Raw genomic sequence first — 14,442 nt, 5'->3', positions numbered from 1 at the left:
TAATAGTACCACTTGTCTTTTGTTTTGTTGCCAAGTGTAGATATAATACTTCAGAGCCACTGAATGGAAAAATCAGTTTGACACCTCCTGGTGCTGCAAGTTACAGAAAAAGTAAAATGTAAGATGAGAAGAAACCCGCACTGATAGATGAAGGTTTTACCTGTACTAAATCAGGAAAATGGCTGATTCAGTGAAAAAGTAAATTTCTACGAGTTGAACAAGCAGCAGAACTCTGAACAGTGATACCGCTGGTTTCTATGAAACTAACCACACAGGTGACACCAAGGTTCTGCTGTCAAATAACCTGTATAGATATCTCTTAAAAATAATAATACATTTACAGCACCTTCTGTTGATATCTTCATTATACCCTTATCATCAGAGACGTATTTGGTTACTCAGAACTCAACATTTTTTACTATTTTTTTTCTGAGAATGAATAAAAAAAGAAGACGTCACAACGACTTCTCCATTAAGGTTGTGTTTTTCATATAACACATATTTATGGACTCCGTATTTGAGATGTAAGCTAATGTATTTACTGTAGGTGACCAGAATAATTTTTCAGTAAAACACTATTGGCGTACACAAAGACCAGTGCTACCGGTGAAAAAATCTTCAAGAAGGCAAAACATGCCCAGCCATTCGGCAGGAACTGAGCAGAGATTTAGAGGCAGCTGGTGGTGGGTCATGCTTGACTTTCCTTTTAGTCAGCTTGGGCTGAAAAATAAAAATCAAACAAAAAGAAATACCGAAGTCATAAGCAATTAAGGAAAGGGCTTGCAGTCTCACCGAGGAATCCCCTTCTCAAAGGGTGATCTTTGCCCTAAATATATATATGTATATAGTTACAATTTTTCATGTACTTTATACTACTTCAGACTCTAAAGAAAATTACTGTACTTCTGTGTTCTGTACCGCTCTGAACGAACTAACCTGTTTGATGTCAGCAATTATCATGGCCTCATACTACACTGAGAAGGAAGCTGAATAGTTTTCCAAGGTTGTCTTCACTACCTATTATACTTGATGAAAGAAAAATGCCCTTTGGGTCTTGCTTTAAGTTTGTCCTGTCAGGTAATCTCAGACTCAGTAATCTTGAAGTTCCAGGTTTTCTTGTTGCCTAAAGAAATTTGTATTGGTATTTTGCCTAAACATGTTTATATGGGCTATGGACTTCTTGTGTTACAGGTTATGCATAACAAATTAGTGATATATAAATCTCTGGTTTTAAGCAAAATTGTCAATTCTGAATGAAGTTGAAAGATGTCAGAAGAAGAATTATTTAAAAATATTAGATAAATAAATTACATGGTATTACTTCTTAAACATTCCAACATTTTATGTTGATTTATAATAATATTTAAATGAATACTTATTCAGAAATAAAAGAACAGTGATTGTCGCTGTAAATTCAGATTTGACTGACAAGAGAAGGATGTTTATAATAATTTTAAAATTATGAAAAATAATCTTAAATTCTGAATATTATGAGCAATTCTCTAACATCAAAGAGCCTCTCCTTGTTATGAAGGTTCAGGTCCTCCAGCAAGGTTGCAAAACCAAGAAGTGTGACCATTCACACAACTGGATTGTCTTATTAAGTCTTTTTAAGACTTCTAAGTACAATCTTTTGCCAACTTGCAAAGGGAATGATAAAGTAGTAAAAGATGTTTTTTTCCCCTGACAGCTAACAAAAAAAGATTGTTCTTATTTTGCTCTTGTAACAACCTGATCACTTTCAACTATTTTACCTCACTGTTGTGACAAAATGTAAATAAGGAAAACTTCATGACTACCACTTAAATCCAAGTTTGTACTGGAGTAAGTGTAGTACTGTGAGGATGAGGTTCATTCAAAGGGAGATTGTGAGTGTGATGGGTTTTAGATAGCTGACTGCATCCCAAATGCTGAAGGAGTAGGAGCAGACTGAATATAAATTATTATGTATTTATCCATATATTTCTTATTGGTCTGGATATAGACATACAATCTAGACTTGGTATTTTGTATGTGCGGGAAGAATACAGTCAATACAGTTGAGATCTTGACAGAAGATCAAGTAATGCTCTGGAGGAACTTGGGTGACTACAAAAGGTTAATGGTACCACTGAGGAGAATATGAGGCTTTTCATTTTTGAATCACGCCTAATGTGACAGAAAAAAAAAAAAAAAAAAAAAAAAAAAGCTAAACAAGCCCCTTTTAAGCTTACGTGCTTAGGTTATTATAAAATGAGATAAAAATGATTTGAGATCTCTGATTAGGGAGATAATTTGTAGTGATGCTGTAGTGGCTATTATAATTACAAGTCTAATTAAAGGTTTCAAATATGGCATATGTAGATTATTAATGAGGCTTGAGAATGACAGTTAACAAAGCAACTGACCAAAGTAATGGGTACAGCAGAACTCTGTAAGCTATAAAGAGAGATGAGGATGGAATTTAGTATACCCTTTTGATCTGTACATGTTTGATTTAGGGGAAAGTACCATTTTCCCAAGTAGTTTTATTTTTTAATTTCTTCATGTCTTTTATCACTGCTATTCCTTCATATTTTGCTGCTTAGCTTTGCAGGCATCTACAAACACTCTCTTTCAGAACTTAGTCACCTAAATCTGGGAAACTCATGTTATTCTTCAAGCTTTGTAAGCTCAATGTATTTTTCATCCTGGGATTTTTTTATGTTTATTTAACCTGGAGTATAGTGTTCTTGCAAAGGGTCAAAGCATTGATATTAAGTAGAAAAGAGATTGTTTCAGTAGTATTCCATTCCATCTTGGAGCAGGAAGCTCTGCAAACCTCTTGAGGAAGTGTCAAGCAAGGCTGTAAGGATTTAAGTGGCTGAAAACAAAAAGAAGATTTTGCTGTTGCTTATCTCAACTCAGCTGAGACTCTGTAACTTTTGAGATTTGTTCTTTCATTTGGTTGTACCTGCAGAGAAAAACAGTGCAAGTGTTTTAAAGGACTTATTAAAGCTTAACAGAAAGAATGGTCTTGTTAAGTGGAGTACTAAAGAAAGCATTTGCCATTGACATTATGGTATTGCTCTAAGACTGTACCTCATGGCTGGAAAACCTGGACTCTGAAGTAGCACTGCTCTAAACACTTGGATTCATTTAATGGAATTACTTAATGTTAGGGTTGTTTTTTTTTTTTCCTTGATGAGGGCCCTTGCATTTACATAGAGGAGGAATTGCTCTTAGCTGAGAATTGCTGCTGTATGGTGTTTGCTTTTTTTGTCCCCTGTGATGCATCTGGATGGTAACTGCCTAAATTCTGGTTTTGTTCAGACTTTCCTTTACTCAGAATATCTTTTTTACTTTGTTATGACTTTTAGGGCCCTTCCTGCTTCTGGGATGCATTTGCCAACCCAGTGAAGGCTGCTGACATTTTGTAAGGATGTTCCATACAGGTTTGTCTCACCTGTGCTCACCTCTGTGCGTGTCTGTTAATTCAGTAAAGCACCAAGGTAAGAAAATATTAGATCAAGTCAGGCATGGGGGTATGAGATGATTTCTGAGTTACTGACACATCACCCTTTCTTCACAATTAGTATGCTTACTCTGTTTGTGGAAGAACAGGAATCCTAAATTATTTGAGGAGGTGAAGTGACACCAAAATTGTAACTGGAGGACAGAAATATGTCTTGTGGTGAGTTGCTCAAGTCAGTCTGAGATTTATAGTTTCTGTTGTCTTTTAACTACTCTCTTCCAAAGGAAGGCCTCTACGATTCATCCAAAATGGGAAAGACAAGAAGGGGGAAATGAATTACTGATAGACAATAATATGTGAGTTTTTCACAGTATTTGTGGTACATTGTTCAAGGAATTGGTGCAAATATTGTAATGCTAGTAAAACTTCAGTAGAAAGTAATCCATGGATTTTCAGAAGGCTGTGAATAAGGACATGGAAATCTTTCCCCTGAACCTACCATTGTACTGCTGTTCTTTTCAGCTTTGTTCAGTGTCATTCATTCCATGTATCTATTTATGTTTGACTAAGTTTTCTGGTAGTTGTGGCAGAATTTATGTTCCTGAAAGTGTGCTTGTTCTGCCAATTCACTTTCATCTTGGATAAAAGGGTTTATGTTATTTTCACAGTCTTGGAATATTGTTATCTATAGTGAGGGGCAGAACTTGCATGGAGATCCGCACAAATATGACCACTTGTTTCATTCTGGATATAAATCCAGACTAAAACACAGAATATCCCAGGTGCCTGGCTTTCTTCTCTAAGTAGGTCTTTCAGGTATCCAGTAGTATGGTAGGTGACAGTGACACTGACAGAGGCTCAGCACCTAACAGGCAGTGGAGCTAGACTGAAATCTTTGCTTTCCACCCTGAAGAGCAATCACATTATTAAGGGCACCCATTTCTTCTTTGACTGTTTCTCTTCTGTAATCTGAATGACTTGTCTCAGCTGAGCTGTTTCCTCCTCCTTCCACCCTGTGCCACTTTTCATTATTTTCCAAACATTTCCCCCTGCAGCTTCTGACTGAACTTGTGAACTGACATATCTGTTCTTGGCTTCCTGCTCTCCCATTTCAGCAGCACATGGGGAGTAATGAAGCCTTTGTCTACCAGATTAAAAAGTGTCATTCACTTAATGCTATTTTTCTGTATTTATAATGCCAGTGCTATAAGCTCCGAGTGTGGATGGGACTGAGATGGAAGATACAACTGTGAGAACGGTAGGGCTAGCTGGCCACCTTGAGTGAACCAAGTCTCCTTGTTCAAATCTGCTGTTAGCTATCAAGTCACTGTCTTTGGAACAGACTAAATGCAACCTAAACAATAAACCGAAAATAACAGCATTGACTTCTGAAAGCCTATGAATGAAGAACAGCCTTTCATCGTTAAACAGCTACAAGGGCATTATTTTCGCATCTTTCTTCTAATTTTCTTTCCCTCTGCAATTTAAATGCCTGCCAACTGCTATTGATATGATATGGGCCATATCCCGTCCCCCAGAATCAAAATTCCCATTAACTGCCATGGGACCAGAAAAGCTGTCGCTCTGCGAGTGTATCTCGTCTCTTCCTGTGCACTCCCCTTCCTACTCCAACACATTCTTCTTTCTGTTTTCACTTCCTTGCAGACAGTCCATGTCCTTTCTCCATTCAATGGATTTACCTCAACATGAATTTTACTTGTTCACAAATTCAGCTTTGCTCCTTATGTATGCTTTTCACTTTCACAGTGTTATCACTGTTCTGTGTATGAGAAAGAGGAAGGTGGAATAAAAGGAAGGCTGTGGTAAGGAAGAGGAAAAGAGGCAGTGAAGGATGTTTCTTTTTCCCTGCTATTCAAATCACTTTGTCAGCTGGCTTGTAAGCCTCTAGTTGGTTTGGAAAATCAGAGGAGTTTCCTCACTCAGGACAAAGTGGGTTTTTTTCAGAAAAACAATGTATGTAGCATTGCAAGCACACATGGAAAGAAGAACCTCTGAAGCAAATAGTTGCTTCAATACTATCAGTCAAAGACAGCAAGAGATAAATTTCTACAAGTAATGAACTATTACAAATAAATCTTGCCAGATGTTATATTTTATTAGCTTACAACAGTGGAGGGATGGTTTCTCAGACTGAAAGCCGTGAGCCTGCAGAATGCTGCAGCAAATGGGGTAATTCAATTTGGAGCGTGGATTTGGAAACACTCCAATCATCTAACTTCTGAAACCCAAACTGATGCAATATTTGTGTTTATAAGGGGCTACAGGGATTGCTCAGTTAGGAACAGATGAGATCAGTCTTTCTAAATGTGTGTGATAGAATACCGCTGTGATTAAAGCATCCAGGGATGCCATCACCTAACCAACTTTCAGAAATTTGTCACATACGGTTTAAAGCCAAGAGGGATTCCTATCTTGCCTCTTTCTATGCATCTCTCATTCAGACATTCATCTTTCAGAAGCATTTGAATATTTTAGCAAAAAAAACATTGTATGATTGAAAAAATAAGTTGCAGTGCTGTATTTTTTTAAAATATTAAATTCATTAAGTGTTCAATAAGCACAATCACATCATGCAAGATGCTGTTTAACTTTTAAAACTAATCTTTTCAAAGGGGAAGATGAGTTTAGATTATGATATGGAGAGTGCTTCTCTGTGTAGGACTTTCACATGTCAGGTGAGAAAGCAAAGTAAGCAACATCAGTTCTATTTCATTTTCATATGTTATTCCTGGCAGTACTTACAGGAGCTGGTAATTTCTAGAGGCCTGGAAAGCAGATGTGGTTTCCTGTACCATTAATCCTTGTATCTCTAAAGTGAAACAGGACACCTCCCTTATAAAACGTCTTAGGAAGAATGCAGAGAATTTTGCTACCCGGTAGCAGGGAAGAAGAGAAGAGGAATTCCTTGCTGGTTGTGTGCAGGCAATTTCAATTTCTTTGTGTCCCTTGATACAAGGGATCAAACTGGCATAGAAATCCAGCCTCAGCATGTATTAGCACTACTACTAGTCTATATGCCTGATGTGCATTTCCAAATCAACATGTCATGTGTATCTGATAGATTGAAATAACTCATACTACAGAGGCTTTTCACTATGTTTTTAGTGGGGAAAATAGAGTCCTTGCATATATTAACTGAAGGTTTTATAAATGTATGAAGTGACCTGAGGTCATGCATTCAAATTGATGCAGGGAAAGTGTAAAAGGATCTAAGAAGTCTGGATACAGCAAAAAAATTGGAACTATAATATAAAAATCATGTTCTTTTCATTCAAGAAGATGGGAAGATGATGACGATAGAGTTGAACTATTTCCTCTCCATCCCCTCACCTCTCCTTGCAATACAAAACAAGGTGGTTAATTTTCTAGGATAGTTTGGAATCTGTTAGTAGCTAAAAATCAAATGCATGGATTAACATTTGGCCATACCTTTGAAAATATAAAGCAATGCAGACATAATCTTTTATACCTTCTGGTGACAGTTGTATGAAAAGGTAAGAAACAGCAGCTGAGCCCCAAAGCTGCTTTGCAAAGGCTTGTGCAAAGATGAGTGGAAGAGGTTTGAAATCTGGGGTAGAGCAAAGGCTCTGTGGAGAGGTGATCTGGTGTTTGGAAAGGCCAGTATGGGTCTGATAAACCTGAGGACTGTTCAACGTGCAGTGCCTCGCCTACACCCCATCTGGTGTGAAAACCACATACACCCCTTATTGTGAAGGTGGACTTTTCTTATCCCCTGAACTTCTTTAGCATTAGTTGTTCTTCCTCTACTAGGAATTTTCCCATCTGAACCTTATAAAATGTTAAACTAAATTAAATTCGTGAGTGACAGGTGGCAGACTGAGTTGGGGAAGGGCAAAGCAACACACAGCAGAAATGTTCTTAGAGCTCTTGCCCTGGTTGCTGAGGAAACGGTTTCTCTTCTGTATGTTCAGAGTGTCATTTCTAGCTAGACTGGCATCTAGATATTTGCTGGCAGACACACCATCATTTTCAACTTATCTCCTTCTGTGTAACCTGTGTTTGTTTTCTTCAGGAAAAAAAAAAAAAAGATAAAATGACGGGGAAGAAAAAATATAGCAAAATTACATGGTTTTCTTAGACATACATGTTTTTTGAATGGGATGTGATCTCAGTGTAGGGGGATCTTTTCTGCTGCTTCAGTGGGTCCTGTCAGTAGTTGCCAGACTATTCACTTGACCTATGTTTAACCCATCTTCTACAATATATTTCATCATATTAAGAGATAAATTACTTGCAACATATTTGATGGGTGATGTCTGTGGACACTAATGTCACATGAGAGTTGAGTGTTAAGTGTGAAACCCCTTCATATGCAAATATGCAAGCTCTCTCTGAATGTAGTGGAAATATTCAGTAGCTTAAACATGTGCCCACTAATGTCACTGGAAAGCTTTCTGGGGTCTCAGGCTACCAGCACTAAAACCTTATGATGGAATTATTGATGGCTGGGCATCTGTGGCTCATGACAGCCAAGGAGGCTACAATCACTGAGGAACGGCAGAATGTGCAGTTGTCAAGGAACCACGTCATTGCAGTGCTCAAACTGATGTCCTTCTCATAATGCATTTACTCCTTTCAGGTCAGTTCATATTTTTCATAGTAGGCTGTTTGGATGAGATTTCGTTTCCTTTTCATCCTTGTTCTTAAAACGTCTGTTTGCCTTCATATTTGAAATGGAGGTAATAAGAATATCTAGGGTTATGTATTTTGCTCTCTGTACTGAATATATCCACTCTTAATGCAGTGTTGCCAGGGGCTAGTAGTTTTCTGTGGATTTTGGGCATACCGCTGAACTCTCTGAGGTAAATGGCAAAACTCCAATGCACAATATTTCCCATTCAACTGCAGTTAAATATTAGTATTTTTGGCTGGGATTTACTTAAGGAGAAACCTCCCCTGGGTTTCTCTGAAAATCCCAGCCTTTACAAATATTATTGAATATTTCTTTCATTATTTGAACTAGTATGTTTAAAGAAGACAGCGACTTGCTTACAGAAAATTAAACCTTTTCCAAGGCTCTTGATCCTTGGTTTCATCTGGAATAACTGTCAGAGCTGGACCTGTTGGTTTTAAGCAGCCTAACTTTCTTTGCATATGCTTGTATGGTGTGCAGTCATGTCCCTGTGAATGTGTACTTAGTGTCCTCAATGCATCCACACATGTTAAGAAAACAAATTTTTAATATGTGTTGCTTACACAGAGAATTTAGACCCTGTCCGGAAATTTTTAGGTGTGTTGCTGGCAAGAAACAGTTATGAAGCCAAACACTTCCTGAAAATGCAAATACCTTCGATGAAGCTTGCTGGGAAGGTCTTTCAGGACTGTAAAGACAGAAAATGGAAAGGTTTATTTCAGAAATTTGTCCTGTCCATAGCCTAGTGTTTAAGGCTGTCTGCTGAGATGTAGGAAACTTGCATTCGTTGTAGTGCTGTGCCTGATGTTAAGTGAGAACAGAGTAACAGCTTCCCCCTTTACTGCTAAGCTGAAGACTCAGGCTTTATCTCCTGATGGAGCTCTTCAACCATGAAAGTTTCTAAACAGTCATCAACTCTAAAACGGTGAATTTTAGTTTCCTGATGCTAATACTAACATTAATAATTCTAAGCCAGATTTAATGTGAATTTAGCCCTGAACACCATCTGCCTCTCTGTAATGTCATTTTTCTGCTGCTGAGGACACTTAGAGGTTCTGCGAAAGCCAGGGTCCAGCTCACGCTGAAGGCTGTTTAACCCATCATGAAAGCAGCACCACTTCAGCAGAGAAGATTGAAAAGCTGCTCCCAGAACAGCTCATAGGAGACTTTCCAAGTTTTAGGGCATGCAATCTTTCTTTCTAATTCAGTGAAAGTGGTGACTTGCAAACAGATGTTCTGATTCCTGCCACGATATAGTCTGCTTTGTGTTAACTAGGGAATGCTCATTTTCTTGGGGGATTTAATCACAGAAGAAAATTCATAAATGGAAAGAGATAGGAGCTAAAATATTGTGGAAGTTAGAACTCTCCTTTGCATTTCTAATTTGACAGTTCAGTTAAGCTTCTGCATGGCTGGCATTTTTGTAAGCAGTCAGATGTGGGGCATTTCTCGTGTCCTAAGTCTAGCTATACAAATTCTCCATGTTCTGAATACAACTATCTTGGACATTTGATGCTTGCCATTGATATTCCACTCTTAATGTAAGGAAGTCTAGATACTTGTCTACAGACAGATGGAGCTCACACAAGCCGTGATGCACTCAAACAGTTCAGCATGAATGATTTGGGGACTGAGATTGTGGACCTTCCCTGATAGAGAGCATCTGCAGTTTTGATGGAGCTCTTAACTTTCGGTCTCTGCTTTGTTGAGATCAGGATGCATAATTCAAATTCAAGACAGTGTCAGACCATTTAGACAGGGCGATAACTAACTTTGAAGTCCATTTACAGATTCATTGTTAAGTCAATTTGGTGCTTTTGGAAATGACACCGCACGTTTCAAATCCATTTAAAATTACATTTTCATGACTTTTCATGGAGTTGGTAACATTTACAGTGTTATAAATCTTGAAAAACATTAACTTTGCAAACATGGAATCTTCCAGAATCATTTTGTATTATATACAGAGAGAAAGAGATTTTCTTTTTAAAAACAAAAATATTTTTGGGCTGTGCATTTTCTAGCTTTTTTTCCAACAGATCTTCCTAATACTTATTTTGGCTTTGGGGCCATGCATTTTCTAGCTTTTCTTTCCAATGGATCTTCCTAATACTTATTTTGGCTTTGGGGTACTCCACTGTGTTATTGGTGGGAGGGACCAAATCTACTGAGAGTGATAATCTTTCTCCACTACTGTATTTTACAGAATATTAATTGAGATAAGATTTTAAATGAATACCTGGAAAAATTGTAACACATGTCTTGTAAATTGTACATAATATGCAAAACAAAAACAAAACCTGAGGTTTTTTAAAAAAATCCCAAACAGCTATATTCTAAACTATATGGTGCATGTAAATGGTTCATAATAATAATGAGTTAATCATGATTATTATTTCATATAATGAATTAAATTGCATAACATCAAACCACCATATGGCTCTGCACAATTTTTATAGGTTATACATGAAAAGGATATTTTCCAAATAAGTTATTGTAAGCAGAATATTTGGTCCAGCTCTGTTTTTTGGCCTCTAGTTTAAATACAATAAAATAAAGATTTCCAAACCTGTGCTGTACCCTTAGCTGTGTCCCAGTCATTCTTAGAAAGTAAGCCATCTCTATACTGCACAATGAAGTATGGTTTTGATCCACTGTTAGGTCCACCTTCATGCACTAGAAAGAACAAAGCCTTGTTGCTTTGACTGAGAAAAAATGAGAAGGTATGGTTTATTACTTATATCACAACGCTGTCTAAAGTGATGTTGCTTTTGAGACATGAATTAATATCAACATACATAAGGTGAAATTGTAGAAGGAACTTGTCTCTTTGGGGTAGTTGCCGCAGAGGAACAGGTATGGAAATTCGATTTGTCATGAGAATGCCTCTTCAGTGACCCACCATCAAACAACATACCATCTTCTTGCAGAGTTTTTCCATTGCTTGCTAGTTGTTGCAGCTAAATGAAAGCTCAAAGCTTTTGTTATCAGAATGATGTACAAAGCAATACTACTATTTACCAACACCTTTAATGAAAGTGATTTTTTTCACAATCAGTAGTGCCTACAGTTTGAGACCTCTTCCATGTTTTATACTTTTCACAAGTTAAATGAATGCAACACAGACATTCTACTGGAATCAATGGGCATAATCTTCTCTGTTGGCATAGCAGTAGTCAGACCTCCATCATTCATTCAAATGTTATGATTGTGTGTTTGCCAAGAGTAGTAGCCAAAAGGGGGTTTTGTGGAAGGCTTGCTGATTATTTAAAATCTCAGGGTTTGAAAGCTGGTCTCACCAGCTCATAGAAGTACGTTTGCTAATGTATAGCTGAGGTCACATTAAAGGATACAGAACTACCATCCTTTGCCAAGTCTTGCACATTGTAAAAGAATGCCCATTCTCTGAAAAACTAAACCCTAGTAATATGATTTAGTCTCAATTACTGGAAGGCAGCAGGGATTACCATCTGTAAGTTAGCGTTTCATAATACATGTATTTGACACTAACCATCAGGATGGGTATTTTGGCTTTTGTCTCATTTCCTCCTTGATGTTATTGGTATATTTTATTTGACAGAGTGTCTAATGGTTCATGTCAATAATCAGGTGGGGGACACTGAATAATGAAGAGATGCAATTGGAAAGCAATCTGCAAAGTAAACTGTGCAGTGAGATGTCTCTGTGACTGATTATATATTTATGTTATTAAAAAGCTAATGTTTTAGCTGTCTCCTTGTATTTTCAGTACCCAAGTATTTAATTGCTGCTAATAATACAAGAAGTAGGATACCGTAAATATGCAGAATTTTAGCATTTGAACTTAATAGGATAAATGAGCTGCCAAGACATAAAATTGCAAATTCATAGAACAGTGTTCAATCTTTTTATGCATTGCTGGGTGAAACTCTGTAATAAGTAGAATCAGATGACTCTGTAAAAGATTAAAACTTTGTTTGCATGTTTACACTGGTTAGTTAGGTGGTAAGTAAGCAATGTTAACTGTTAACTCAAACCCAGTAATTTCTCGTGTGTCTGCTCTCCCTTTTCTCTCTGGTCTGTTTAGCCTCTTACTTCGCTTTATTTAAAACATAGATTTTTTAGTTCCCAGAGGGAGAGTCTGTTGTTTGCAAGTGTGTAATAAGAAGGAACTCTCAGACCATCTGAGCTGCTTAGCTATTGCTGTGTTTTGTAATAATCACTGGGTAAATGAAGCAAAGAATTGGCTGAGTTAAAAGCAGAGGTGGAGGAGTCCACATTGTCTCAATCACATTTCTTTGTTTGTAACATAATGACTTTAAAACTGATCAATTCTTTAACTTCAGGGAAAGTTCAAGTTGCTCGATAACATGATCTAATTGATCCCCTACCCCTCCTTGCAAACAGAACACTAGAAGAACATGTTTAGGAGGAAAGTTAGCAGGGAGATAGCAAACCTGTTGAAGTTTAGGATCAAGATGATGCTTACACATCAGAGACAGTAGCTTCACCGCAGCTTGAACCCCAAAAGGAATGAAGCGAGCTATACAGGGAGGTCTTGTAGAAACACTATGGAATGGAGAAAGGAGAGGGAAAATTTTGTGTAAAGCAAGAAGTAAGGACCAGTCTGGAGGAGGTTTTAGGGAACACAAGAGAGCTGAGATGCACCATTGTTGGACACAAACACACAGCTGCAGATCCAGAGGAGTCACATTGTGGCAGAAGTACGCAATGGAAAAAAGTGTGAAGGAATTGGAAAGTGAAAAGAAATAGATGTAACTCAGAAGGTGACCATGCATCCTAGTCTAGGTTCATGGGCATGTCCTCTTCCTTGACTGACCCTGGGACCCACGAACATTTGTCTCAAATCTGGATTTATGTGATAAAATCCAGGCTTTGTGGAAATACAGCTACCTGCTTGGCACCACTACATCCTGAATACGTAAGCACTGATATTTCAACTCTACAGTTCATTGCATGAGCCCTGCACAGCTGCACATCAGACACTGTGCAGACAGCTTATACATGAGCAGTAAACGTGATGCATTCTCAGAGGAATTTCTCCACTGCACATGTTCACACCTATTTCCCCAGAGAATCATTAATAGAAACACAGTAACCCCATGGATTAAGAATAGTTCATAAGGATGAGTGCAAGATCCCAAGGCAGAGAAGAGCATTAGTAATGGATTTGATAGCTGGAACCTGAAAAAGGGGGCAACATACAAAGAAAAGTAGGCAGAACTCAGCTGGGCTGTGTCACTTTGCTTTCATTAATTACTGATGGGGAAGGAGAGGGGGAAGACATGTGGAAAGGATTAAAAAGTGGTTGATAGGAAAAGGACCATGAGGGTTTCAAAGCACGGTGCTGCAAGGGATAAGTATTTCAGAAGGTGACATACAGGTACAAGGTTGGTCAATAAATTGTTAATAGAGGGCATTTTCTGATATCGGTTTGTTTAAGCCTGAGAATAAATACAAGAAACTGCCAATGATTTTACCAGAAGGGAAAAAAAAAAAAAAGGGAAAAAAAAAAAAGGAAAAAAAAAGAAAGAAATAAAATGAAAAAATTGTAAGTTGAGAAAAAATTCTTAACTCTAGCTCTTCAAAGCAATGCATATATTTTGTGGTAAGAGTATTTCCAAATTTTACTTCCATTATTAAAAATGTTTTGCTTTTGAAAATTTTGAAAAAAAAATCAAATAACTTGCAAAGAATTACTTCTGCTTGGGTTAAAGAAGTGCAATGCAAGCAACGAATGACATAATGAAACAAATCCTTGCCTTTTGGTCAGGCTGAGACCCATGCCACCAAGAGCCACTGAAAAGCCAAACACAACAGCTCTCAGCTCCATTGCTGTGTAGCTCTATAAGACAGTACTGCCATTGATAGTAGCAGACCACAAGCTTCCTATTGCATTAGCAAGTTTTCAGTACTTAAGGTTTGTTTGAGCTTTGTCTGCAGCTTTATTTGGCTTAACTGTGACAAAAATTTCTCTAACTGATCTGGCATCAGTGGCTAATTTGTTTGGAGATTTTTTTTGCTGTTTCCTTTTTTGTTGTGGTTTTGGTGTTTAGGTTAGTTTCTTTTTTATTTTCTTTTTTTTTTAATGCAATGCAACTGTAGCTTTCTATAGATAAAAGCAGCAAGTAGTTTTCTATGTAGAGTGAGGTATTTACAAATCTAACGCAATGATGTAGCTTTGAAAGATATAGCCTGAGTTTGACAGCAGATAGAGAATGGAGGCACAGGCCATAGAGGAGTACAGGCATGGAGTTATAAAGGATGGGGTATAGGCGTGGTACGAGAGACCTCATAGCTATAAGAAACTCACACATGGTCAGTTAAAGAAACG

The sequence above is a fragment of the Falco biarmicus genome, chromosome Z (genome assembly GCF_023638135.1).
Source record: "Falco biarmicus isolate bFalBia1 chromosome Z, bFalBia1.pri, whole genome shotgun sequence".
NCBI lineage: Eukaryota > Metazoa > Chordata > Aves > Falconiformes > Falconidae > Falco > Falco biarmicus.
The sequence above is the reverse complement of the archived record's forward strand: the minus strand, read 5'-3'. Positions refer to the sequence as shown.